A 27,237-nucleotide genomic window follows, 5' to 3' on the forward strand; every position below is an offset into this window, starting at 1 on the left:
GAAAGGCTGCTGGTTCGAGAACATCCAGAGATACTGAGCTTTACGTGTTACGGTGAAATCCCAAATGAAATGTGTATTTAGTGTAAAACAAATTAACTGTTATGTTGATTTGGAAAATGTCCATTTCATTCTCCAAAGAGGAATAGGAAGTTAAAGCTGGCAGCTCTAGCTTCCTATTACTAGCGCCAAAAAACGGGAATGCCCTGCCCACAACACTAAGGAACGAGACCTCCCACACTGCTTTCCGTAAATCTCTCAAGACTAAGATCTTCTACTAGCTCACCTTAATACACCTAACCCACACCGTCTACATCCAAAGTGATCATGAGTTGTACCTAGTTCCCCATGAACTTTGAACTTTTTCAGGTTATATCCTCACACCATGCAAATGTCAACATAACTGTGTACTCTCCTGTATCTTGCTCACTATTCTTCAGAACACCCACAGTCTGTTCATGCCTGCTATCATATAACTATGTAATACCACATACAGTCTGTCATGTTTATTATTCATGTAACTAAGTAAGCCTACAGTAACAGTGCCACAAAGCATCAGGGCCGCCTTGTGCACTTTACAAATGTTAAAAAAAAAAAAGAATATGGTGGACACTCTCCCTTCTCACTATGCGTTCATTTTCAGGAAAGCTCAGGACATGCTACGGGATTTGGCATTCTGTCTTTAGAATGTCCATATCTGACCACTTCACTTCCTTATCCATTTGCTGGCTTCGTACAGGGGTGCACACTCTCCCTCCTTCCGCCCCAAGACCGAACTTTCTAGCCCCAACTAGTATGACTAACATCCCTCTCGCCTTTGTCTAGGTTCAGTCTGCTCAAAGACAATGCTCGCATTCATCACTAAACAGGTGCCCCTCCTCACTTTGTGATTGAGGTACCGAGGATCGAATACAGTCCCCTCGAGTTCCAAACTCGCTATCTCCTCTAAATTGCTGATAGGCCTTATCAATCCTTTCTCCAATGCTTTCCATATCATACCTTTCTTCATCTAGCGTTGCTCTAGGTGTTTCTAGCGTCTTCTTCTTCTTTATTGGGAGAACATCTCTCTCTCTCTCTCTCCCGCTCTCTCTCTCTCTCCCATTGTATTTCTGAGATCGTCCTCATTTGTTCTTTATGAATAGGACTGGTATCCAAACCTCACTGCCTACTGTTTTGTTCTATTTCTTCATCTACTTCCCTCTGCTTTCTTGTATCCCTTCAAGCTCTTTCTTCCGCTTGCCTTGGTTCTTCCCTCCTCACTCCTTCCTTTCTTTCCTCTTCTTCCCTTCGACTCCATAATATTTTATCCTTCACCCGTTGTGCTTCTTCCTCTTCTCTCTTTCCTTTCTGTCCCTCTCTTCTATCGCTCTTTGTCTATTGTCATACTTTCTCTGTTCCTGTGCCCATTTTTCATCTTTCTCTTGTCCCTCCCTATATATCTGTTCCCGTCGATCTCTATTTATCCTTCCTTGCTCATCCTCCCGTAATCTCCTCTCTCGTTTCTTATCCTTCTTCTCTTGCTCGTCCTTATCTTCTCTTTGCCTAACTTCCTTGATACTTTTCCCATCTATCTTGAGTAGTATCTGTCCTCCCATCCATTTGTTTTGTTTGAGTGCTACCTCGTCAGCCTTGTCCTTGTCTCCCTTCCATTGCTTGATTTCTCTGTCTATATCTGTTGACAAATTCGACTGTTCTTTCTTCCTTGTCTTGTATAAACCTACAAGTATCTTCCTTTCTTTTATTCTCTTCAGGACTGTCGTCACTTCTGTAGGTGGGGGTTCATATATTGGATTACTATACGCCGCTGCTTTCAGTTCCTTTAAAAGATACACTCCTATCTCTTCCGTAGTAACACTCTTTATTTCAGACAAGGTAAGGGGTGTTGAGGGCTCTACGCCTTCCCCCTTTTTCTGATTAAGCATCCACTCCTCAGGTAGCAAATCTTCTTTTTCCTCTTGGTACATCTTCGAAAGTTCTGAAATTTCTAGTTTTTTCTCTAATTTCTTCACTGTGTACGTGGCGTGCACGTATGTGATCATGTGTTGCAATACTGCTTTTGACAATGATCCTCCTTGTGGCCATGGCATGAACAGTTTATCCACCGTGCCCTTTACCCATTCTGCACTGAACTGTTTGAGCTTGGGCACATGTTTTGGCAATGTTTTGCATAGGTGCATGAGAGGAGTGTCCTCCATATTGACAAGTCTCATTTGACTGTCAATACTTACCAGTTCATTAAATAAACCTTTTACTTTAACTGAAATCACCACTTTTAACATTTTAAAACAACAAATATGAGCAAGCACCATCAATCGCTGCTCAATCCTCTTATTTCAATGACCTATATATGATATGATATGATATTTTATTTGTATCGTGCTCGTACACAGGTGTTTCAGAGCGTGACTAGGCAAGGGAGGGGAAACAAGGGAGAACACAAAACAACAACGATCTTACTAAGCCCAGTGACATTGAGAACGCGCAAGTGCATGGGAAGGGAAAAGGGAAAAAGTGCATGTAAGGGGGAGAGTGGAAAGTGCAGAGCAGAGGAGAGTAGATAAATAAATAATAAATAAAAAAAATAGAATGGAGGCAATAAACAGTGATAGTGCAGACAGCAAGTGGCTCTATCTATTCTTTTGATTGGTGCCAATAGTTTTTCTACACTTTATCTTTAATCACTGTTACTTTTTAACTCTTCACAGTTCTATCGCTCCTCGATACTTGATACAACAAACAACATTTAGACTAGTCACACATTACACATTAATAATCACTGTGATCACCTTCCCTCTATTATGTCTCATTAATGATAAGGGGTACCCTTCTCTCACCTTTACTTATTTTGCCCAATACAGGGTTTGAGACATCACCTCACACGGTCCTGACCTGTGCGTTTTTCCTTACTCCTACTCCTGCTGGAGCTTTAAATGTCTCCTTCCAATTCCCTTGAATTAGTGCTTGCAGGCCCTATCTCTTATCTTCACAATATTTCCCGTTACTCAAAATGATCACAATCCCACCCCTTCATATTGCCATTTTCCTCCGTCTACTTACCATTTGGTAATTGACTCGAGGCCTTGGGTATCGACTCCTCCTTCAATCCGACCACTTCGCCTTCGTCCGCAGAGCACCTGTGGAAACCGAGCAGGGATTTCTTCAAAGAGGGACCTGCCCAACATCTCGCTTCTTCTCGCAAGTTTATTCCTATTCCGCCGCTCTTCACAGGAAAATCTGCGATCTTCCAGTTCATGGCTCAGGATGCCAGATTGTCTGAAACTCTGGAGCAAAACTAGTTTGGATCTTTAAACCATCCGCACCGCTACCACATGAGCTTAGGGCCCTTTAGGAATGTGCATATGTAATGGATGGGATCGTACAGAATATTTTTGAGTCCAAATAACAGAACCAACTCAGGAAGATGGCAAAGTACTGTTTTATTTACAATTATCTAAAACAGGGAGGTAACAACGAACATCAACAGACATACTCTCAGTCTCTCCGTGATCTTTAAACAAAGCATAATTTATGTACCAAAAATATGTAAGAGGTGACGTCATACTACGTGACAATAATTAAAAAAAAAGATCAAGGGTTGGGGTTGTTTAAGGGAAACATCTAGGTATACTTTTCTATAGGAGCTAGGATTGTGATCTACCAGGTGGATAACATATGCCTACCTCTAAAACATGTAATCTTCAGAAACATTAGATAAACAGTTTCTTATTGGTCTTCAAACTGTAAGGTCCTTCATTATATGGACTAATATAATTGGTTGGCACACTTGTGCCATGCCTGGAATATTCGGTTCCCTTAGCTGCATGTAAGCCCAGACCCAGGTGCAAGGAGATGAGGCACAACATTACCCCACCACCTAATAAGCCCAGCATCTCTTATCGCCTATGCCTTCTGCCATGAAATTGTCTTTGTAGTTGGCCTTGCAGAGTATCCTTGTCTTCGAGAATGCTCGGGAGTGAGAGCACTTACTATCGTGTCTAGGGCTCCAAATTTCAAATTCAATTTCATCCTTGGCTCATGTGACAGGAGACCATGATGTGGTTCATTTTGCAGGTTTTAAATGCTCTAAATGAACGAAACTTGGCACCCTTGGTGTTTCACATTAACAAGGGAAGATTCATCCTCTGCACATTCGCTCATTTCCAGAATAGATAGCTGACCTGGGCTGCTTCAGTCTTGACTCTAGGCCAGGCAACCTCTCCATGCAGCTCCACGATTATGCTTATTCTTGCTGCGACACAGTTTTCCCTTCCTACTTCATGGGTCTTGGCTTACTAAATTCATGATACCCATGTCCAGTTTTCTATGCAATGGTGACTTCGCCTGCGTTCTATTCACTACTTATTGCCAGCTTCTATGATTACTTAGTCTACCTTGTGTTTCAGCCTCTGTACATTTATTGAACAGTTGTTATCCTGCAGCACTTTGTGCACGTGAAATCCTCTTTTTTTGTATTTAATGGTTCACTTGATTCTCTACTTTATCGTTAAGTTCTTTAAGATCTATACATTATCTTCAGCCAGTATCTCAGGATGTTGTGCATACGTTTTATGATGTCGCTAGCTTCTTTTCTTTGCTCTTTCTTATATTCCTTCAGGGAGTTCCTCTCTTAGGTTATCATCACTTCGGGGGTACATACGGTAGAGTTGTCTCAACTGGTATTTTCTTTCGTAAACATGCTGTGGTATTGGTACAATGGCTGGTGACAAACACGGCACAGTCTCATGTCTCAAATATATGGGAGGAAGGGGGAAGAGTCTCCTGTAGAGGTCCAGAGCTGCTCCTCTACACTTCTCTAGAAACTGCTGCAGTTGATCATAGCCAGCTGCTCCATAACCTTAGCAATCCAGGGTGAACAGCCAAAAGGCTAATAATTATTACGCTGAGTAGGATCTGAGGAGGCTTTCTCCAATAGTGAAGTTATTAGTACTGATTTAAGAAAAGAAGGCATTGCCCCTTCTTCAGAATAAAGTTAGATGAACCCTATAAGTGTGGCAGTTAGGCCTACAGCAAAATGATAAGCTATCATTGCTGGTATTATATCAAGTTTGAATCGGGTAGGTTTTAGGCTTAGTAATAAAGAAACTATTTATTCCATTGTAACTTTCTGGAATTCAAATGGAGAAGTAGGTAGTTCGAGGAACCAGGAATGAGACACAGGCACAATGGACTCATAGGGCCTCATTACAAGTTCGGCGGTAGCCTTGCCGGTAAAACCGGCAGGCTGCTGCCAGACTTGTGAAGTTTTCCGGCCCTGGCTTCACGGATACACCGGGGCATTACAGCCCTTGCGGTCCTTGAAGTCAGGCACCAGAAAATGTTAATCCCCATTCCCATTTGAGTCCCATTTGACTCAATGGGAATGGGGAACACAGAAGCACCGGCACTGTTATTAACAGTGCCGGTGCTTCCGTGTAGGTCTGCTTACCGTGGACCCACCTGCTGGGCTCAGCAACTCCAGCAAGCAGACCTGTGCTATGCCGGTCCGGACCGGCACACTTGTAATGAGGCCTATAGTCATTGCTATAAACTTTTATTTAAAAACTGAAAGGGTTGGAAATAACCTCACTGTCTCTACTCTAGGGGTATTTCATTTCCTCAACCAGAACTCAGGGTCTGCCCTGTGTCAAGATGTTCAAAGCAAACATTTTCTGTGTCGGAAATCCTATCCTCACCCGCACATTCTAGGAACTAACTTAAATGGGTGAAGGCTATGCCTTTGATCTTGAAGGTGCACAACATTTTCAAGTTCAACAACAAGGAATAACTCCAACCAAAGTAGATAATGTTCACAGTTTCATGGATTTACTCCCATCCGCAGGTTTCTTCACAGCAAAACAAAGTTAAAAGAAACAACTTGTTAGTAGCCCAGAAGGGTAACTTCCTCCTCTTGGCATCACAATTCACTGCAGGAGAAATTACTCCTTTCGTCAGGCTTTTTATTACATTCAGTATTACTCAAATCCTAAAGTCATTGATCTTCCTTAGGATTCTCCTTCAAAATAACACAACTTGAGCGCAGGTCCCAGACTAGCCAGACACCTGGTATACTCTCCTGCCAGGTTATTTTCCACATTCAACACAGTTCAACAATCCTAAGGGCATGGGTCTTCCTTAGAATTAAAAGATTCTTCCTTGGGATTCTTCTTTCAAAATAACAAAACTTGAGTCTGTGTCCCAGACTCGTAAACACACTTGGTATTCTGTCAGGTTTCTTTCTACATTCAATATAATCAAAAAAATCCTAAGGGCATGGGTCTTCCTTAGGATTATCCTTTTACGATATGAAGTTCTCTTCACATATTTGTCTTTGCCTGGCACACTCTCCTCCCTGGACTTTCTTATGCAGTTTTTACACACTTGACTTGACCTGGTATACTCCTCTGCCAAGACTTCCTTACACAATTCAATTTACAATGCAGTTCACTATACACACTTGACTTTGCCTGGTATACTCTCCTGCAAGGACTTTCTTATGCAGTTTGCTTTATAATGCAGTTCACTTAACACACTTGACTTTGCTGGGTATAATCTCCTGCCAGGATTTTCTTATGTAGTTTATGTAGTTTAATTTATAATGCAGTTCAATTTAGGGGCAGGTCCAAGACTTGCATAGGCCATGTGATGAGTCCACAAACCTCTGCTTGTTAGTTCGTAGTTTACTTTCCACTCATGAAAGCTTTCTCACTCTCCCAATCAACTCCTTTATGGTTTCCCAGGCTCCACAGTATCCGCCGTTAAGCACCCCAGCATCCCACCACCTCCCATTTCGGCTACTGCTGCTGCTTGCCGACGGACTGGTAGAGAACCTCGCTCTTGCTTTGCTACTTGTCAGGTTGAAAATCAGTTCTTGTCATTCTGTTGATTACAGGAAGTTAAAGGATCCTATCAGCAAGTATTACTGGTTATTGAAGGGGTAATCACAATAGGCCATCAAGGCATGAGGAATGGAGGGGAAATCCCTCAAAGGGAAAGGGGGATACCATGTGCCATCTGATGATATCTCTTCCCCTCCCAGAGGGTTACATTCCATCATGTGAACCTCCATCGTATAGCCACCCCCAGGGTCAGGATCATGTAGCGGCTGCCATCTCCCTGACCACATGAGGAGAGGTCACCCCTGGGAAATTAGTGATGACATCATCAGATTCATTACAGTAGGCGTAAAGCCAACGGTTCCTCATCACAAAGCTTTCTGACAAACATTAAAACTGATTAGAGAGGGCAACAGAGGAAGAAGATCAAACACAGCAGAGACCACGCTCAATGCCCTCAGCAATTTTCTCCACAGCTCCTCTGGCACATCTTGGTGCGCCCTAAGTACCCTCAGCACCCTGACTAGTGCAAATAAGGGGATGGACAAACTCCCATTCACCCTTGTTGGCAGCTGTCTCCAACAAGGCTGGCAAAGGTGTTCCCATCTGATGGCTTTCAATAATAATAGGTCCATTGCCTGCCAGTGCCAACCCATTAGGGTTCACTGGGATAGTGACATTTCTCCTCACTTCTTGGCCCGGAAAGGGGAACAGGTTCAAAAGGGGCAAGGCAGTCCATCTCCATCCGGGGCAGTTTAAAAGGGCCTTTCCTTCCCATATCTTGCACAGTTTCCAAGTCACAAAAGGAAATAAGGTCAGCATCGGCCGGCTGCAAGGCACAATTGGATCTCAGGTTGGAGGCTAAAAAGGGAACTTTGACTGCCTTCAGGGAAAATCTCATGTGGTTCTTGGGGCTCGTGCTACCCAAGCCATCAATGCCGATCATCAAATCCTTTATATCCATCATAAGGGAATTCACCTCCTTGATGGGCTTGAATATCCTGGAGATCTTGTTTAGGCTCACCCCAAATTTGTAACCCCATCAGATTTTCTTTTCCCTACAATATATAGGAAGAGCCAACTCTACCTACACAGAGCACCAACCTGGAAACTTTACCTCACCTTCTTGCCTGCTCACAGCTTCGTCGGGCCAGACGACGGAAAAGCCGACACTCAGAAGGTTATTATGGAAGCAGTGTCCAATTACAGTCCAGTGGGGGCAGTGTAGCGCTAACACCCAAGTGGGTGCCAACACACGTGCCCTTTTCTCCCCGCAGGCTTTACCCTCGTGGGCAAGTCAGCAGGTTTTGAATGCTCCGGTATGCGGGAGGTGGGCAGGGCCAAAGAGAGCAACATCAGCAACAGAGATCCTCCTGGTGCCAACACCCGCGCCCATAACTTCCTGAAGGGTTCAGTCTTGCAGGGAAGTCAGCAGGTTTTGAATGCTCCGGTATGCAGGACGTGGGCAGGGCCAAAGAGAGCAACAGCGGCAACAGAGATCCTCCTGGTGCCAACACCCGCGCCCATAACTTCCTGTAGGGTTCAGCCTTGCAGAGAAGTCAGCAGGTTTTGAATGCTCCTGTATGCGGGGAGTTGGGCGGGGCTAAAGAGAGCAACAGCAACTGCAGCAATAGAGATCCTTCTGGCGCTAACACCTGCACACGTGACTCTCCGCGGGCTTCACCCTCTCGGGGAAGTCAGCGGGTTTTGAATGCTCTGGTATGCGGGGAGGTGGGCGGGGCTAAAGAGAGCAACAGCAACTGCAGCAATAGAGATCCTTCTGGCGCTAACACCTGCACACGTGACTCTCCGCGGGCTTCACCCTCTCGGGGAAGTCAGCGGGTTTTGAATGCTCTGGTATGCGGGGAGGTGGGCGGGGCTAAAGAGAGCAACAGCAACTGCAGCAATAGAGATCCTTTTGGCGTTAACACCCACGCCCTTGACTCACTGAGGGCTTTTAGTGCACTGTTGTAAGATGGATGTTCTCTGTACATATGTTGTTATATAGTTTAGACCAAAAATTCTATATACAAAAAAAAAAGAAATACAATCTAGGCTACTCCCCACATGTGTGTGCATCATTTTAGCTCTGGTTGAGACATTCCAAATACGAACAATTCGAGTGTTTTAGCTTTTCTATGTATAATTCAATCATTTATGTATTACTTGTATATTAAAGGGTAAAAGCAAAACAAATTAAAATGAAACCCTGACTCTTGCGGCACCAGAGAGTCAGTGCAATCTCTTCAGCATAGGGTAACAGTCTCTCAAATATGCTCGCAAAACTTTGGAAAATATGCAGGGAGACCGAGCTATTGACTCTTAGAATAATCTGTTGACATAAAGTTGATACAAGCATGTACAAATAAGTGCCTTTGACATGGCCTAACCGTGGGACGTCTTTACACAAACCAGGCCTTTTTTGTATTAGTCAATAAGCTATAGGGTTCAAAGCCGAATAAAGGATTTGAGCTTTTCAATAATTTGACAGTGAGTCACCAAAGCAGTCAACACGCAGAAGTACTCAATTGATCCATAACACTCTGTAGTCGTGATCTTTGAAGAAAGAAAACATAAGAAGTCTTATATTAACGCTCGCGTTCTTGTAGCCAAAACAACAATTCCAAATGCTCTCTACTATTTCAAAGGATCACAATAAAAGGAAACTCAGAATGGTTCCACAAGCAAACTTGTTAACAAAGGTTTTTACACTCGATTCTGTATTCAATACACATGTATCTCTCCAGCAGGATGCATTTTAATTTGGTCTCGCTTCATCCATTTTAATTTTGTGCTGGAGCAATAATATACAGTCTGTTAAACATAAATCTGTTCTCTGTTCTTAGAGAGATCTTACACGTCATCCTCGGATCACTGAAGATGCCCAACAAGGCAGACATGCATATCCTGGGTTGCTGGTGGTACACCTGTTCAGAAGAAAATCACCTGCCGTGGGGCTCCTAGACTCCGTTGGTGGGTGGACTGATTTGCAAATAGATATTTCTCATCCTGTGTAGTAGAGAGTGCGAAACATGGCCATAGAACCTCTTGAATGGGCACCGTCCTTTTGAAAAGGCTGTATTGACTTGTGTTACATGACGTCCAATGTCCATCAGTAGAGGGGCAATAGGCCTGTCTTTCACTGGAATCTAGATGTGTGCCCTTATCTCAGGGTTAGAAGACTGGGCTATACTCTCCCAAGCCTTGCGTGTGGCTTGAACCAATGTCCCAAGCAACTGTTGTTAATCAACTGTTCTGTGTGACTCATCAGCAGCCAATAATGATGCCTGAACCCCTCGTGGGAGTTCAGGGATGGGGTTCTATTCATGGGCCAATACACGTTTTTTGAATCACCGGGTGAAATTTGGTGATCTCTGAGAGGTTTGGATAACCCTATCAAGGACCAAAGATTTACACTTTTTCTTTGTGGGTTTGATTAGGAGGAGGAGTTTAGAGGGCAAGATCAGAACCTTTGGAGGAGTTTCGTGATATTCCTTGACAAAGCTTTACATTTCAGTGCTTTTGGGTATCTATTTGCCTCCTTTTATATGATTGTGTGTTTATTAGACCTCATTTCACATGTTTCCTTTTTACCCTTACTTTTTCCCCACCCCAAAAATATGTATTCCCTCTATTGTTCTCTGTTCCTTCCCCTTGGTTCTGCCCCAAAGGTTCAAAACAAAAGGCCCTTCATTTTGTATTCCTATTCACACTGGCTGTGTTTCTGTCCTAATAGGCCGTGTGTGACTTCTCTCATTTGTTTGAATCAGGGTGATTGATTTATTACAACAATGGTTGAGGTAATCGGAGCACACCTTGAGACCTTGGCACAAGTTTATAAAGTACTAGAGCGAGAACTAGAAGTACTAGATACTGGAGGTATGCTCACGTGTGGCTCTCTTATGGAGCTGCAATTGAATATACTGTTAATTTTGTGTTCATATTCGGTATCTCAAAAAGGAAAAAACTTCTTTTAGCGCATTAAAACACTTTCAGTTTTTAATTGCTTCAAAGCAAAAATGCATCCAGAAAATCAGTGCCACTGTTGATGGTATGCCAATGCATTTCGCGCCGAGTCCGTCTTCAGGGCTGGGGTATTGTATACGTGGATGTTCATTTGCAGTATGTATAGCATTGTTGTTCATTCGCAGTATGTATAACATTGTCGTCAAGTCGTCAACGGACATAGTTCACAAGGTTGAAGACATAATCAAAAACAAAAACATAATTCAAAGCATTGTGTTTATGCCGTTATTAGTGTGTACAACCACAACATTCTGAAAATGGTCACATTTCAAATATTATAATTGTCAACATACCGTGTTCAATTACGATCAATCAGCAGGAGAAATTAAATAGAAAAACAGACATTAGTAAAAGCTGTTTTTAACTGCACTCTCAAGATAAACCGATATACATATGGTTGCACATAATATTACCTCATAAGGTGGCCTTGTGGCCTTTTCTCATTTGTTTCCCTTAGCTTAGCTTTATCTTCCTTATGTATTTTACCTTATTTGGGCAGCTTAATGTCTTACATTTGGGAACCATTCGTGAATCCATATGTTTGCCCCATTCAGTCAGTTGTGTTTGTGTTTATTGCCTTGCGTGTTAGTCCTGCAATAAGACAACATCATTAAAATGATGAAGCAGACATGGATTGGAGGGGGGTTGACTACTCATGAGACAAGAATATGGACCGTAGGGTGGAGGCCTCAGAGGGGAATCGTGCTGCTCTTGTAGTTGTGAGCCTTGGAGGTGCCAGACACCCACAACCAGAGCAGGTATTGCCTGGGGTGGGGATGCCTCAGAAAGGGGAGAGGAGGCAGGGCTGATAACAGCAGAGGCCTTGCCACTGCCACAGGAGAAGATTGTGTAAGGTAGGGGATTAATCAGGACCTGCACAGAGAGTGCTTATGCCGGATGTGTTGGATATGACTGGGTGGGACTGGCAGGCAATGCATGGCTTAATGCAGAATCAGGTAATTGTAGTTGTAGGTCGACTAGAGTTGTTTGTGAACAATTCCTTAACCAACCCTAGAGTTGTAGGGGAGATAGGAGGCAGTGCAGCAGAGATTTTGACCAGGCCGGAGCGATACGAAGAAAGGGTGCAGGACAGATATGGTCTCTTAGCAGATGTCTTAGGAGGAGGAAGAGGCTGGATCATCTGCACCTGTGGCCACGCTTGCATATTGGACAAGGTAGGAAAAGGTGTTCTGTGTCAAGTGTGAGGCAGCACAGGGCACATCCTGGGCCTGGACTGTGCCCACCTCATCATGAGCCTCAAAGCACCTTCGGTTGCAATAGGGGAAGACAGTGTGGGTTCAGGAAGTTACCTTTAAAGGCAATTTATCCTACCCACCAGTGGTGCAGGGTGCACTAAAGAAGAGTTCCTCCTTGGGTACCACTGCAATGCCCAACCTCATGGAATGGAAGAATGGCCTGACTAGTCCTGAATGGGACCAGCTTTTAGTGCTCCCTCTTCCAGCTGTAGTGTCAGCAGTGAGGACACACCTGCCAATCACCGGTCCCATACACACCTCAGTCCCCCCATCCTTTCAGCTATTCCAAGCACCATTGCCATCCTTGAATACTGCACCATTGGTGCCATCTGTCAGCAGGCCCTTGTTTCTACAGCACCACCACTGCACCTTGCTGTTGTTGTTAGTTTTGTGTGAGTGCTGCTATTTGGACAGGCATAGTGAGGCCACATGAAGCATCATGCTGATTGTATTGCCAGATGACCAACAGCTGGGGGTAGGGAGCTCAACCACACAGCAGCAGTGGGGCTGTGGAGGGGCATATGCTCTGGCAGCAGCCTACCTCCTTCTAGGGGGCTGACTAGTGTGATGGATCGGGAGGCTTTGTCCCTTTTTTCTCTGGGGGACCCACCCATTTTCAGGCTAGGGAGGTGAGCCAATAAAGCAAACCCCTCCCTAAGAGTTTAGGAAAGCGGAAACTCACTGGGAGTGACTTACCCCAAGGGAGGTGTCTCCCTATGACTAAAGCTTTTCCTGCATACCTGGGAATCTGAGAAACTGATGTTACATTCAGCTGTGGGACTCAAAATAATACTGAAAGTGATTTTGGTTGTTTGTCTCAAGACCATAACGCTCTCTCTGATGGCTTGGTAGCTGAACAGAAACAACACACCCCTTCTTGGTCATGGAGCAAGAATAAAGGCATGATCATTCTTGAATGGCAATGAAGGAGCGATATGCAGAGACGAGCCTCCGACGTGAACACGTCACTGAGGAATGATGCTGTGCTGAACAGCAGAGTCAGCTGTGGCACAGAGTCAGGAAGGAGTTGGAGGGGGACACCACTGATCCGCCACAGAGCCAAGCGGCATTGGCTAAGGCTAAGCTAAATCGGCCTTTTCTGGAGTCGTGACCACAGGGAGGACGTGGTGGGTCCTATGCCTGAAAAATAACGCCAAATGCAGACAGCAAGGGAGGAATGAATCTCCCGCTCACAATGAAGGAACTGAGGAGCAGAGAGATGCTTAGAAGACCAGAAAATAAAACTCACTCATCTCCAAGCGGGTATGCCAGAAAGCCATGGAGAATGCTACCACTACCGAGAAGATGCGACCTCACTGGAGCAAACCATGCCACCAGGGGTGTTTCTAGGTCTGGAAAAGATCCGGGGATATGCTAATTTTGGGATTGTCAGGACTCAGAGCAAGATAGCCTTTTGGGTTGTAACCCCTCAGCTTCTATCAGGGGTACAACCAAAGGACCTTGGGCTATAGCCCCCTGAGCCTCCTCCTAGCAACGCCTCTGCATGCGATATAGAAGCTGAGAGACACGAGTATGATAGGGGGAGATGGAGGGATAACCCAAACCAGAGAGTGAGAAAAAAATAACACGTGACAATAAGGGTTACAGGAGCCCAAGAAACCCACATATTGCAATCAGCAAAATGGCTCAAGAAACTACTCAGAACCCAAAGAGGCATATATAAAGAGGGTTCACCAATACCCCAGGGAGATAAGTGAGACATTGGAACAGAGAAACCCAAGAGAGCCCAAGAGGCCCAATAAGACAAGTTAAGAACAAATTCAAGGTGAACACAGAGACAAGCAAGACGTGAACCTAGTGGGTATAAACACATTCAAGTGGTGGAGAAGGATTAAGTAGGTATCCATCCACCAACAACAACTTTGACATTTGATAGTTTCAGGAACTTGAGGTTTTATTGTGTAAACGTTTTTAACTTTGCCAAGAAAAACAAGAACAGTTGAAACCAGGGAGAATTGCTTTGTACGAGTCCAAAACTAGGAGGGATTCCTGGAAACAATGAGAGAGATCAGTGTGAACAACTCTAAAGGCAGGACTCTCGGCCTAGTTTTTCTTTTATGTTTTTCTGAGTGGAAGAGCCACTTTAGAGGATGGGTTTTGACAGAGGACCATTTTAGTTATTTTCCCTATTGACAAGCATCTTAGTATAGTTTGTTAGGAAGGGAAATCCCCTTTTAGCAAAAGGGCTAGAAAGGCGTTTTCCTTTAAGTTAAATAAAACCCTTTGATTGCATGACCTCTGGTCCAAGTCCTTCTTCTAGCTTGCCACAAATGGTGTCGGTGGTGGGATTCTAGTGACCTAACACAGAGTCAGACCCTTGTCCCAGGTTGCATGGCAAAACCCATCACCATCTTCCACCAATTAGACATTGGGGGATAAAACCATCTTTGGGAGCGATCCCTAAAAAATCCAAAGTTCGAAAGACCAGTGACTACACCCCTTCTGCAAACCTCCCAATTGATTCAGAGGACAAGGAAGAGTGTGAGTCCCCTCCCTCTTCTCCTTCTTCTGGATTTCCACACTAGGCATTGGTCAAGAGGGTAGGAAAAGTTAGAAAGACCAGTGACTACACACCTTTTGCAAAACTCCCAATTGATTCAGAGGACAAGGAAGAGTGTGAGTCCCCTCCCTCTTCTCCTTCCTCTGGATTTCCACACTAGGCATTGGTCAAGAGGGTAGGAAAAGGGCAGGTAGAGTACTGATCCAGAAGTCTAGTGCCCAAACACTGAGGAAAAGGCTCACCAAGAAGTGCAGACACTGCTTAGTTGCACCACTGTGACAAAAGTTGAAAAGTGATTCAAACAAAATATGAGAAAGCAGTTAAGGAGTTAATTGGAGTGAAAGGCACTAGTCCAAACCAAAACCAAATGAATGGACTAAGTATCAACTCAGATAGTTGGGATCTGTGCACTTGAGTTGCTCAGACAATCTGAAGGCAGAAATATAATGAATGAGGCTCCACTCATTCTTTCAGTACATATTTGCATTTTTCATCTGCAGCATGCAAAATGCCGCCAGCAAGGATTGCATTAGTCAATCTTCTGTCATTGGTGGAAAAAAGGACAATGATTATTAGACATGGCAGAGGGATATGTAATTCATCAAGTCACACTGAATGCTATGTCAATATTAAATGCCTGAAATAAAATAGGAGTCAAAAAAAGTAAAACCTTAAAGAAGATGTGAGGCGATTTTACCTACATACTAGTTAGACAGGCTATTTTCTGAGCCTCCTACTTGTTATTTAGGTCTGCGAATTTGCCATCTTGTTATTGATGAACTGAGGCTGATGTTTTGCAAGAAACTGTTTAAATGTTTATGTGATACCAACCACCACACAGATGCATGGTTTCTTCTCACTACTCAGAGACATGCACATCCATAAGCATCCTTTGAAAACTACAGAATTAACATAACCAACAATGCAATGATGCCAATATGAATAAAAACACAGACAGTGATGAAAGAATAACGATTGAATACGCGCAGATATCTAATACTGAGTTCTGGATTATGGCAATAGTCACAGTCAATACAATTAATGGATTCCAAAAGAAGTTGTAACCGGTAACACACACAATTTAGAAAAATGCATATATAGTGCAGACTCTCTATTAATATAGTATAGGGATAAAACACAAGTCAATATTGAATAGAGACCTACACTGCTAGAGAATGGAGAGATTGCTTCCGGTTTCATATTGGGAATTGTTAAGAAGAATGTAAGTCATTTTGAAATTTTGGATTCTATGCCAAGACTTGAGGCGAGCATTATGCTTTAACTTCTTTAATTCTAACTCTGCAGCAGTTTCAAAACTTATAAAAAACTTCATTACATTTAAACCATTTTTTTCTTCCTTTTTTTAACAATGGACTACAACTCCCTATGTCCTTTCCTTGTCCTGTAGTTCCATGGGCCACTTCCTTCTATTTTCACCCAGCATGTCACTTCCTGTATAGGTGCATTCTTCTTCATTTTCTGCTCTTCAGCAAGATAAGTAATACCTTTTGTCTGTAGAGCGCTGTTGAACAGATAATTGCAATCGTATCCTGTATTGTGTATATTTGGCAGAGTAAAGTGTATAATTGAACATCCGTGAAGACCTGCTCACCAACCTCGATTCTAAAATTCCCTCTGTCCTCATCCTACTTATCTCTCCTCTGCATTTGACACGGTCAACCATACCACCCTGCTCAATCGTCTCTGTGACAACCTGGGTATCACTGAACAGGCTCTGGCCTGGCTGACCTCTTTTCTCTCTGATCGACCCTCGCACGTACAACTTGGGTCCTTCCTATCTTCTATCTTCCTCTCCACATGTGGTGTCCCCCAGGGGTCTAACCTCTGACCCTGGCTTTTCACCCAATACCTGGCAACTCTCTCTTACTGCATCTCCATTTTCTGATCAACTTTCTAGTGCTATGTTGACGACACCCAACTCATTTTCAGGCTTCCTTCAGCCTCCTCCTCTCCTTCTCTCATCTCTGATTGTCTTATCGCCATTCAAAACTGGTGTGCCACCAACAATCTATGTCTAAATACGAACAAGACCGAGATCCTCCTTATTAGTATACCATCTCCATCCTTTCCTCTCACTCCCTGGCCGGCCTCCCTTGGCCCTCCTCCTACCCCCACCTCTGTGAACCCCAGGCTTATCCTTGACTCTACACTTTCCTTCTCCGCACACATCTCTCATGTCTCAAAAAAGTCAAACTTTTTACTTCACTTCCTTAGAGGTACTCTGTCTTTCCTCTCCTTCCCTCAAAAGCTCACTGTCTCCCAAGCTCTGGTTCTTTCCAGACTGGACTACTGTAACAGCCTCTTTCTAAATCTACCTGCCTACATTCTTGGCCCTCTACAACTAATCCAGAATTGGACTGCAAGACTTGTCCTTGGACTCAAGCCCTGGGATCATATCTCTCCAGCCCTGAAATCCCTTCATTGGCTCCCAGTGGTTACAAGGATTAAATTTCAAACCTTCTGCATTGTCCACAAGGCTTTCTGGGGCCTGGGTCCAAATACCTTCAACTATCCGTCCGTGATTATACCTCCCCTCTCGAGACCTTTGCTCCTCTACTTCTAACTCCCTCAGGGTTAGTCATTTTGAAAAGAAACAAGCTGGGGTTAGATCTCTGTCTTCAGCTGGTGCCTCCCTTTGGAACAGCCTCCCGGCCACCTTGAAACTTGAGGAAAACCATTGTGCACCTGGCCACCTTCTGTCACCCCGCCCACTTCTGCACTGCCTCCAGGCCACCCACTGTACTAGGGTTCTGTATCTGTACCCATACAGTCCCCCTCCCACTTTTCTTCTGCACTTATCAGATATACCTTTCTGACTAACATTCACCTGCCATTTGCTGGCTGCACTACCAAGGTTTACGGCACTTATTTTTTATTTATTTATTTTTATTTATGTTTTCTCTCCTCTGCTCTGCACTTTCCACCCCACCACTTTCCCCATTTCCCTTTTCCATGCACTTGCGCTTTCTTAAATGTCACTGGGCCTAGTAAGATCGCATTTTTTCTTTTTTGTTGTCCCTTGTTCCCCTCCCTTTTTTTGCCTGGTCGTGCTCTGAAACACTTGTGTATGAGTGCGATATAAACAAAATATCATTTCATTTCAATTGTTGATATAACGTGTTAAACGTTCTATGGTGACATGGCTCCACACATGCATGTGAGGGAGGCGGGTTCGTGGCTGTTTCCAGAGTGTTAGAGTTCTGCAGGGACACAATGTCTTTCCCAAGTCTTTCCCGGAGGCTCGGTTAGCAAGATGCGCTTGCACAACTCTGCGGCAGCTTCACGAGGCATACAGTAAGCGGAGATCCCGTGTTGTCAAGAGCCCAACATGGCTTAGCCAAGTGAATTATTGAAGCAGGCAACGCTACCCGTGCATAACGGGACTACATATTCAGCTGCAAAGAGCTGTACTAGAGCGTAAGCACCTCAAATAAATTATCGAGCACAACCTGTCTCCCACGGGCATGTGATTCCTCCGAACCTGAAAACAAGGACCTGGCCCTGAGTTTTAAAAAGGTGCTGGAGGACTCCTCAGTGAATGCAGTGGCACAGGGGGTCAAGCCCCTGCAAGATGGTTTTAACATGCTGGAGATCCTAATTGGGAGCAGCAAACAGCTAAAAGCTAACCTACAGCACAAGAGCACGCCCGCAACAGAATCTGATTGATGTGCAGGACCATGGGGAGTACACAGGCTTGGAAGAGGAAACACTCTTCAACTACTATGAGTCAGGATAAAGGGAAAAGTGAGTACTCCAGTGGCAACAGGTACATTCAAAAAGCTAAGACAAGGTTTCATTCAGAAGTCAGTAGTGCTACGCCTCAGACCCCCTTCCCCAGGGGAAGACAATATGGGTGATGCAGACAGGGGCGTAGGAGACACATAAAATCTGGAGGGGACAGGGGATATCTTGGGGACTCAGCTTTATTTATTTATTGTGTTTTAGTCAAAGAACTCGACTTTTCACAAAATTAGAATTAAAATAGCAGTACGTATTAAATTACAAATATCACTGTATAAAACAAAAGACAAGAAGAAAAAAAAAACAAGACAATTAAAGGATGCAGCAGCAAAGAACATGTCTTTTTATGTTGCATTTCTGAATTTTTCATCTGACTATGAGCTCATGGTAAGAGAGAGGAAATAACAATGACTAATCCCCCTCACTAACGTGAGAAGGGGGTTTAGATTCTATTAAAGACAAAGAGGCGAGTATTATGCATTGAATCTTTACTCTGAAACGACAGCAGCAAAGAAAAAACGTTTACAAACAAAAAAGTTGTAAAGAACAGAACTAAATAGAGTTCAATGTCAATGTAAGGGAGCTCCCCAATCCATCATGGAGGACAGGTCATGCCCTGCAGGAGACCAATGAGCAGGGACCCTTCCTTATATAAGTCCATTACTCTAAACCCAACTCCTCTTTCTGTAGCTGTCTTGAACCAGGCGTCCACTGCACAGATCAGATGATAAACGATGGCGACAATCCAGCGAAGCTCTCGCACCACGCACTCCACATCTTGAAACTGTGAGTCACACTCATGATCAGAACCTCAACTCGTAGCTGTAAGAACAACAAGCAAGAAGGGTGGGTGGATGGGAATAACAGCAAACCAAAAAATGTTCTTTCTTGAAACACCTGTGCATAGGCGCGCTATAAATGCCATAACATATTATATCAAGGGTGGGAGGGAGGGAGGGATAATACTCACCTCTGTCTTTAATAGAATCTAAACCCCCTTCTCACGTTAGTGAGGGGGATTAGTCATTCTATGGCAAGACAAGAGGCTCCTATTATGCAAGTTTAAAGCCCTTGCAACACATCAATCCCTACATTATTATTATACTTGTGATAATAAATTATTCCAATTATTCTTCCCTTGACCAATCAGCTGCTTGATAACTTTTTCCCTCCCCTCAGGAAAAATCCTAAACACCGAAGCATGTTTAACTGAAGAACCAAAGGAGAATTACTACCCTTTTTTCCGAATAACCTACTTATTCCATTTGGTCAAAGGGGGCAAGGGACCCCGCAAAGTGTTCCCACAGTAAAGCAGCTGAGAGGTATTAGGATACTAAGACCCCCTGTAATCCCACTGAAACATTGTAAAACACTTAATAACTCATACATCAAAATGTTGTGGAAAAAACCCTGATAATAGGAGGTGGAAACCCTATGCTACCCCTACTGTTAACAAAGAAAATGACACTCCCCTTCAGGGAGACATTAAACTGTCCATATCTAGTGGCCTGAAATCGGAAAAAAAACATTTTAACAGGAAGAAATATACCATCTGGATAACTTAGAAGCAGCAGTTGTAGCCCAGACAACCCTTCCTTATAAAACAAAATGCACTAGTCGGACACGATGTAGACGTCTCCTAAAAGAAAAAACACCTAGCTTATTTGGAGTCCCAGCTAAAGGACCTGAAGGCCCTGCAGACCATACACTGCCTATCCATTGTTTACCCACTTCAGAAGAGAGATATGCCACGGGTAGAGAGGAACTATACCAGTAAACCCCACCGTAGGTTCCTATAAGGCTGGGAGCAACCCCCTGCGAAGGCTCACACCAGCTATGTCAATTTCATGCGCAGCTGAACCAAAAAACTATTGCTATCCTGGCAAAGGAGGGAACTATACGACCAGGCCAGGAAACAACCAACCCAGTAGGAAACAGTCTGAAGGAAGTACACTGGGATCCACATTCTAACCTCAAGCCGGGGAACCTAGCATGCAAGGGACAAGGAAAAGAACCACTAAATTGTAACCCAAACGTACGACATCTTGGCCAAGAGAGTCATGTCTAACATTACGTTGTTCCTGTCCTGGAGATGTCTGACCTAGAACCTAGAGAAAAACTCCTGACTACAAGAGAGTCTGCTAACAACTCCAGACTGCTGGCAAGCAGTTTCTTCCCTAAAGATGACAACCTCTGCCTGTGAAAAGATTTCCCATCCTTACATCCTCAGCCCAAACTGTTGGTATTTGACCCAGGAAAGACCCCGGAGAGGGAACATGAAAGGGGCCAAGCCGTTCTAGGCATTGATGAGCTTGAGCCACTGAAGGAGGACAAGTGTGACCTCAGGGAACAGAAACCAAAGTGTGAAACAACAGAATCTTACAAGGGAAATTGGAACTATGACTCAGCTGGAACGGACCATCTGCCCATCAATGTTAGTTAACTGAGTGGAAAAACTCCCATCAAAGGAAGATGGATTACTTTCTTACGAAAGAGAGACTGCTATCCAGAAGAGCTTTCTAATCACTAGTACCCATAACAAAACAACCCCATAATTGCAGAAGGGACACCGCTAACTGACAACAAAGAAAAAAATATCCGAAAACCCTCCTTGGAACTGAGGGAGATATCACTAGTTTTATTAACCTGATGAAGAATCAGACCGATGGGGAAAGGGCCATACCGAAGGGAGGACAATGCTAAGCTTAACCCATCAGTGGAACAAAGATAAAACTTGTGATGAGGAGGAAACAGAGGAACCACCTATCCCTCATCCCTGAGGTCCCACTTTATCATACCGTCCGCCCGGAGAAGGGCGCCCATAAGATAATAAACTCTTCCATTTAAAGATGTATACCAATAGATGTTAGAGCTTGCAAGATCATTATATTGGACAAAACATCCCCCCTCCTTCTTCCCCCCATGTAGCAGGAGCATAGTTATTGCGTTCACAACTGAGAACTTATGAGGTCAATTACATCTACACCATCATATTCCGCTTGCCTTCCTAAGCTCTAGGGAAGGAGGCACGGGAAACAGACAAAAAGGGGAGGAAATACCCAAAACTCCAAGAAAACTCTGGCCATCACATGAGGCATTAAGGAGATACTCTAGGTCAAGCAAGACCCCTGCCGGCAAAGTAGCCAATACATTTGTGTTCAAACCCCTCGAGCAGAGGAGTAATAATGCGCACCTCTTGATGTGCTTTGTCGAGGACGGGAAGAGCCCAGAAAAACAGTGAAAGGAGCGGACTCTATTCCCCTGAGGGGCAATATCCCAAAGAAAGCAACCTTACTTAATGTTCAAATTGGATGAAGGCACATGAGAAAAGTACTTACTCCGTTCCATAGAAATAAAGGTGTTAATGATGTCTAGCAGGCTAACCATCCCTAACGTCTATCTCCGCAGGTACCCACACATCAACAGGCCAAGCCAGAACCAAAGTCTGGGTGATCTGACCAAACACATTCTATAATCTTCCTTGACAATCCTCAAAGTCTTATTTACCCCCATTCCTGGGCCCTGCCCCTTTATTTGGACCACAAGGATAACCTGAAGCAGTCTAATCCTGGAGGAGGACCACCCAAAAATGGTAGATCTAAGTTTAATTAACCCTTTTTCTGGAGGTAAACCCCCCAGGCCACTATGTTATCAATATAGGAAAAGAAAAAGGACCTGCGGTTAACAGTTACCAAATCCAAAAGGAACTGTCGGTATTAATCCATTTCCTTTCCCTGCTAGCCTAGGAGGGAAAAAGGGGGGGGAAGGGGTCGGAGGGGCAATGATGAGCGAAGGACTGAGTTGTCCTGTAAAAATATTAGTTAGCCAATGTATGTAAAGAGCTGAAACCAGAAAATCTCACTTTTATCAGAAGAAAAAATGAAAATTCTATTATGGCTCTTAATATATAACCACAAACCCCGCAGGTAAGGGTTAAAATCCATCCAACAACTCATATTCTGGTTGAAATAGAGGGGAACATGAGAAAAAGATATTGTGCAAGCGCACCTCCAAGCTGCTCACCCTAGCAGGGTGTGGCACTCAGCAGCAGACAAGGGGTTAACTTGCCAAATAATGCAGTCAAAGCCAGAAACCGAGCAGGTCATGATATGCGTACCGCAAGACAAACCAGCTGTGCCAAAAATCTTCCAGAAGAAAAAACCCATAAAGATATAAATACATTTATCTTCTTAAAACATGCTGAAAACCAAACCATTTGTGTTCCTAAGTGTGGGTATGTAAATCACCCTGCGTACTGTGCGGTCTTGTCAGGAAGCAGGGGTGGACTGGCCTATAGGGAACTCTGGGGATTTCCCAGAGGGCCTCTGCACCCTGGGCCTCTTTTGTACATTATCTCCAGGACCTCTTTTGGTCCCCAGTAATTATTTCCTGGACCTTTTTTAGTTCCCAGTCCACCCCTGCCAGCAAGACCTGAAGTTGACTTAAAAAAAGGCGTCCCCCCCCCCTGTGCAAAACCTGAAGCCAAGCTTTTGAAAGGTTTTCACCAGGGGCCGGCGAGGGCGTTACACTCCGTCAAGACTTTAATAAATTGAAATAAAATTAAAATAAAACAAAAATAAACTAAAAACATTAAGTTCCACAGAAAATTTCAACTCAGGACCTCATGTTGTTGGGCCCAGCTCCTTACCACTTCCTAAAACCCCGAAAAATATATATATATCTGTAAATATGTGTAAGAAATGCCCCCTCTCCAACCTACTTCACTGGAAATGATGGAAAGCTAAAATAAACACACGAGCAGCGTGCCATAAATCAACTTTGTATTAGAAAAATACAGTGATGAGCTGCGGGCCTGAATCCTAGCTTCTTGACAGGCCGCGCATGCTCTTGATAAGAGAAAACAAACAAACACGCGAGCAGCGTGCAATGAATTCCTTCTTCATTACAAATTCACAGTGACGCGCTGTGAGCCTGAAGCCCAGCTTGACAGGCTGCGCGCGTCACTGATAAGGAATCCAAGCTAAAGAAACAAACACGCAAGCAGCGTGTGATAAATTCCTTCTATACTACCACATTATAGTGACGCGCTGCGAGCCTGAAGCCTAGCTTCTTGAGAGGCAGCGCGCAGCACTGATAAGGGGAACAAAGCAACACAAACACACGAGCAGCTTGTAATTAATTCCTGGTGTAATAAACCTACACCACAATGACAAGAAAACGCTGAGCCGCAGTGCTCTTAAATTGGGGTGGGAGGAGGGGGAGGGTTGGGGGTCTGGTAGATAAACAACACCCGCCCGCGACCGCCAGAAGTGAGTGCTTCAAAGGCACGGCACACGCAGTGGGCAGCTGAGAGGAACAGTAGGTCTGAGGCAACTGCCTTAAACAAATAAATACATTCTGGTTAAAAGTGAAAAACACTGGTACATTTCCTCACAAGAGGACGCTATGAAAGCAAACACGAGGTGGGCAGCTAAGAGGAACAGTAGGTCTGAGGCAATTGCCTTAAACAAATAAATACTTTCTGGTTAAAAGTGAAAAAACACTGGTACACTTCCTCACGAGAGGACGCTATGAAAGCAAACACTCCACAGAGAACACACTGAAAACAAAATAGCCAAGGCAGCACAGTAAAGAAAGGACTGTAAGGAGTAACTGAACTGTGGCATCAGCAGCAAAGAAAGAGGAGTTGGGTTTAGAGTAATGGACTTATATAGGAAGGGTCCCCTGCTCATTGGTCTCCTGCAGGGCATGACCTGTCCTCCATGATGGATTGGGGAGCTCCCTTACATTGACATTGAACTCTATTTAGTTCAGTTCTTTACAACTTTTTTGTTTGTAAAAGTTTTTTCTTTGCTGCTGTGGTTTCAGAGTAAAGATAGAATGCATAATAGGAGCCTCTTGTCTTGCCATAGAATTACTTCCAGTGGGCCACAGCTAGGACGCAGCTCGTTAAGAGGCAGATCACCTGTAAGTGGACTCCTGCCAAATAAAGGAGTTGAAGTCTTTTCTACCAACTGCAAGTTGCTACTTTTTTGTGTGGGGTAAGGAGATGTGTGTGTCTCTTGGAATGGAAAGATGGGGGTTTCAAAGAAAGAGGAAATCTTGTTTAAACCTCTGAGAGTAAGCCCTGTTATGGGAGTAGGGAGATCAAGTGTGTGATATTGCTGCTTTGACTGTCCTCCGGGCGGTAGGGGGGGTACAGCAAACAAGGATGATGAGCGATCGCAAGCCCACCCCCTTATAAGCACTCCCCAGGTCCACGGCCGGATGTGTCGGACCCGGGGGATGCCTAGTAGGGGGGGTGTATGTGGACCCAGGGGGTGGCCAGAGGGGTAGCCCGCTCTGCGGCCTGCCCCTCTAGCGCCCCTGCGAGGGCCGGGCCAGCCTCTCACGATGAGTCTGGTGCCTCTTATTCCATCTCATGCTGGCTTCAGAGCCTAGCCTTTCTTTGCCTTTGTTATTCTGAATGCAGAGCTGGACTCTGTTCTTTAACATTTGCTGCAAAGCCTGATCTATTTGATTCTCTCATATGTTACTAGGACGGCAGAGCATGGGTCCTCTGCCCTATTACATTATTCAAAGAGCCCCTCTGGCTTTTCTTTTCCTCTCCCTTGTCTCACTGCTTGCTTGCTGAATACATATCTCCTTGCTTGAACACTCAACTCCGTGTCTTGAATTGGCCTCTTATTTCCGCTTTTCTGTCTGCAGGCGAAAGGCATTTGCCAGTCACTGCCATGATGGTTCTACCTGGCCATAAGAGGGCAACAGCTAGCCAATATTGGAAGAACATGGGCATATTATGCCAGAGGCTGGTAACTGCATTCCTAATGCCTACACAAGAGACACAACTCTTGCCTTTGTTTCTAACAGTAATTCAGTGAATGAAGAAAAGCGAGAGCACACATATTGCCTATAAAGGAAGGGGATGATGTCACACTTTCTAAAGACATTTTGATCACGCCAGGAGCTAATTTCCAGCTGCAATTAAGCGATTACCTCTTAGACTTCTGGCTTTAAATAATGTTAGTATCACCTGGAAAGCACAGAGGTTGCTCAACAGGGTTCCTGGAGCACGAGGGGTACCCTACTCGTGGGCATGGATGATTGGAGGGCATTCTTGCCCTGTTTTGGAGCCTGGCCCCTACAGCCATGATAGGGGCAGGGGCCTATTACTTTTGGTTGTACGTACCTTTTGAGGGTGGGCAGGCATTGCCTCCTGCTTTAGCCCACTAACAGCTCTGCTTTGCAACTTTATCACACATACCTGTCAGGTGGCATGTAACTCAATGCTACTAATGTTATCAGCCTCAGAAGTCTGGAATCCTTTGCCACATCAACTAGGGTACAGGGCTGCCACCTGAGACTTACCCATGTCTGAGTCTGCATCTTTCACCCTGTGGGGAAGATACACACAGAAAGAGCAGGGCACAGTGCCCTTGGGGGTTTTTCACACTTCTTCCTCGGGGTGGGCACAATTCACTCCGCAGAGAAAGTGGAACATGCTGGGCAACATTCTCACACTTTGACAATGTCACCCAAAGAGCGAAATTGGCCATTTGAATACCTCTGCCGACTTATTATTGCGCAATCCACACTGATGGGTTTCAGCACCTGCTTAACGCGAGATGGCAATTAAGGGCATTTGCCAACGCACTCAAGAAGCACAGGACACCCTCTTACCAGCGACATGCCATGCTCACTCATTCTGATCACTAATTGCCATTTATCTGGGGTCCTGTTAAATGTATTTATTTATTTATTACATGTGTAGCATCACACAAAACTCCCAAGCATCAAGGCGCAAAGTAAACTGCATGGAGTGGACCACTTCCATTGGCGCACATTTTTACTTTTCCGCCACAAAATGGAAGATTTTAGCGTAAAAGGCAGGTGAAATCACATTGCTTTTCCACTTTGGAAGGGTGTAAATACCTCAAGCAATTAGTGGTGCTGGTGGAATTGATATTGGCTTCCTCTGGACTCCGCCCGCTTTTACCAGGTTTAATTTCCAAGCAGATCCCAGAGGAATTCCTTTCCTTATTTCAAGCATGAGAATCCATGCTGGCAGTAAGGCTGCATTTGTCTGGTGGAGCGGGAAATACAGGGGGTCCTGGTGTGTCCACTCGGCTCCCAAACTCCACCCAGAAAATGCACGAAAATCTGGCCAATTAGAAAAAGCAACAGTAATAGTGTGTTCCACCACTTTTTCTGAACCAATTGACCTGGAAAATGGTGTGTTGCATCGGAATCTGAATACATTCACTCTGCCTATTATCCCACTGGAAGATTAAGCCAGGTGCTGAACACAGGTGTTACATATTCCTGCGCACAATCTGCATTTGGAGAATTAACTAACTGAGCTACCTTACAAATTATATCCCCTCTGGGGCTTTACCATCTTAACCCCTTAACTGCCATGAGTATTTCCACCAGTGCCAAGGCCTTTTTTGGTGATTTTGGTATGTCGCCATTCAATCCTTTGTAACTTCTTTGTTACATGAGATATCTCAGCCAAAGTTGGCCCCTTTTTTCCCACATGTAGGCGGTCGTAACGCCACCCAGGAATCCTAGTTTGCTGTAGGCGCTGAGAGAAAATAACCAAAAAGGAGAACATTTGGGTTTTTTTCAGAAAATGCCAATAAAAAGTTGTAAAAAGAAGCCTGTGGTGTTTTCCTTATAAGAAATAGGAACAAATGGTTTGCTGTGCTGGATTTGCCATTTTCCAGGCTTTCAAGAACAGATTGAGTGGAAACCAAAATAACATATTTTGATATGCTAATCAGCCGTTTTGTGAGAGGTAGGCGATTTTGGTGTTTTTTGTCCAATAGGACATGCGTGGACAGAATGGAAGAAAAGGATAGGAAAGCTGAATGGGAATCCA

The sequence above is a fragment of the Ambystoma mexicanum genome, chromosome 8, assembly GCF_040938575.1.
Source record: "Ambystoma mexicanum isolate Mex_15411 chromosome 8, UKY_AmexF1_1, whole genome shotgun sequence".
In the NCBI taxonomy this organism is placed as follows: Eukaryota; Metazoa; Chordata; class Amphibia; order Caudata; family Ambystomatidae; genus Ambystoma; species Ambystoma mexicanum.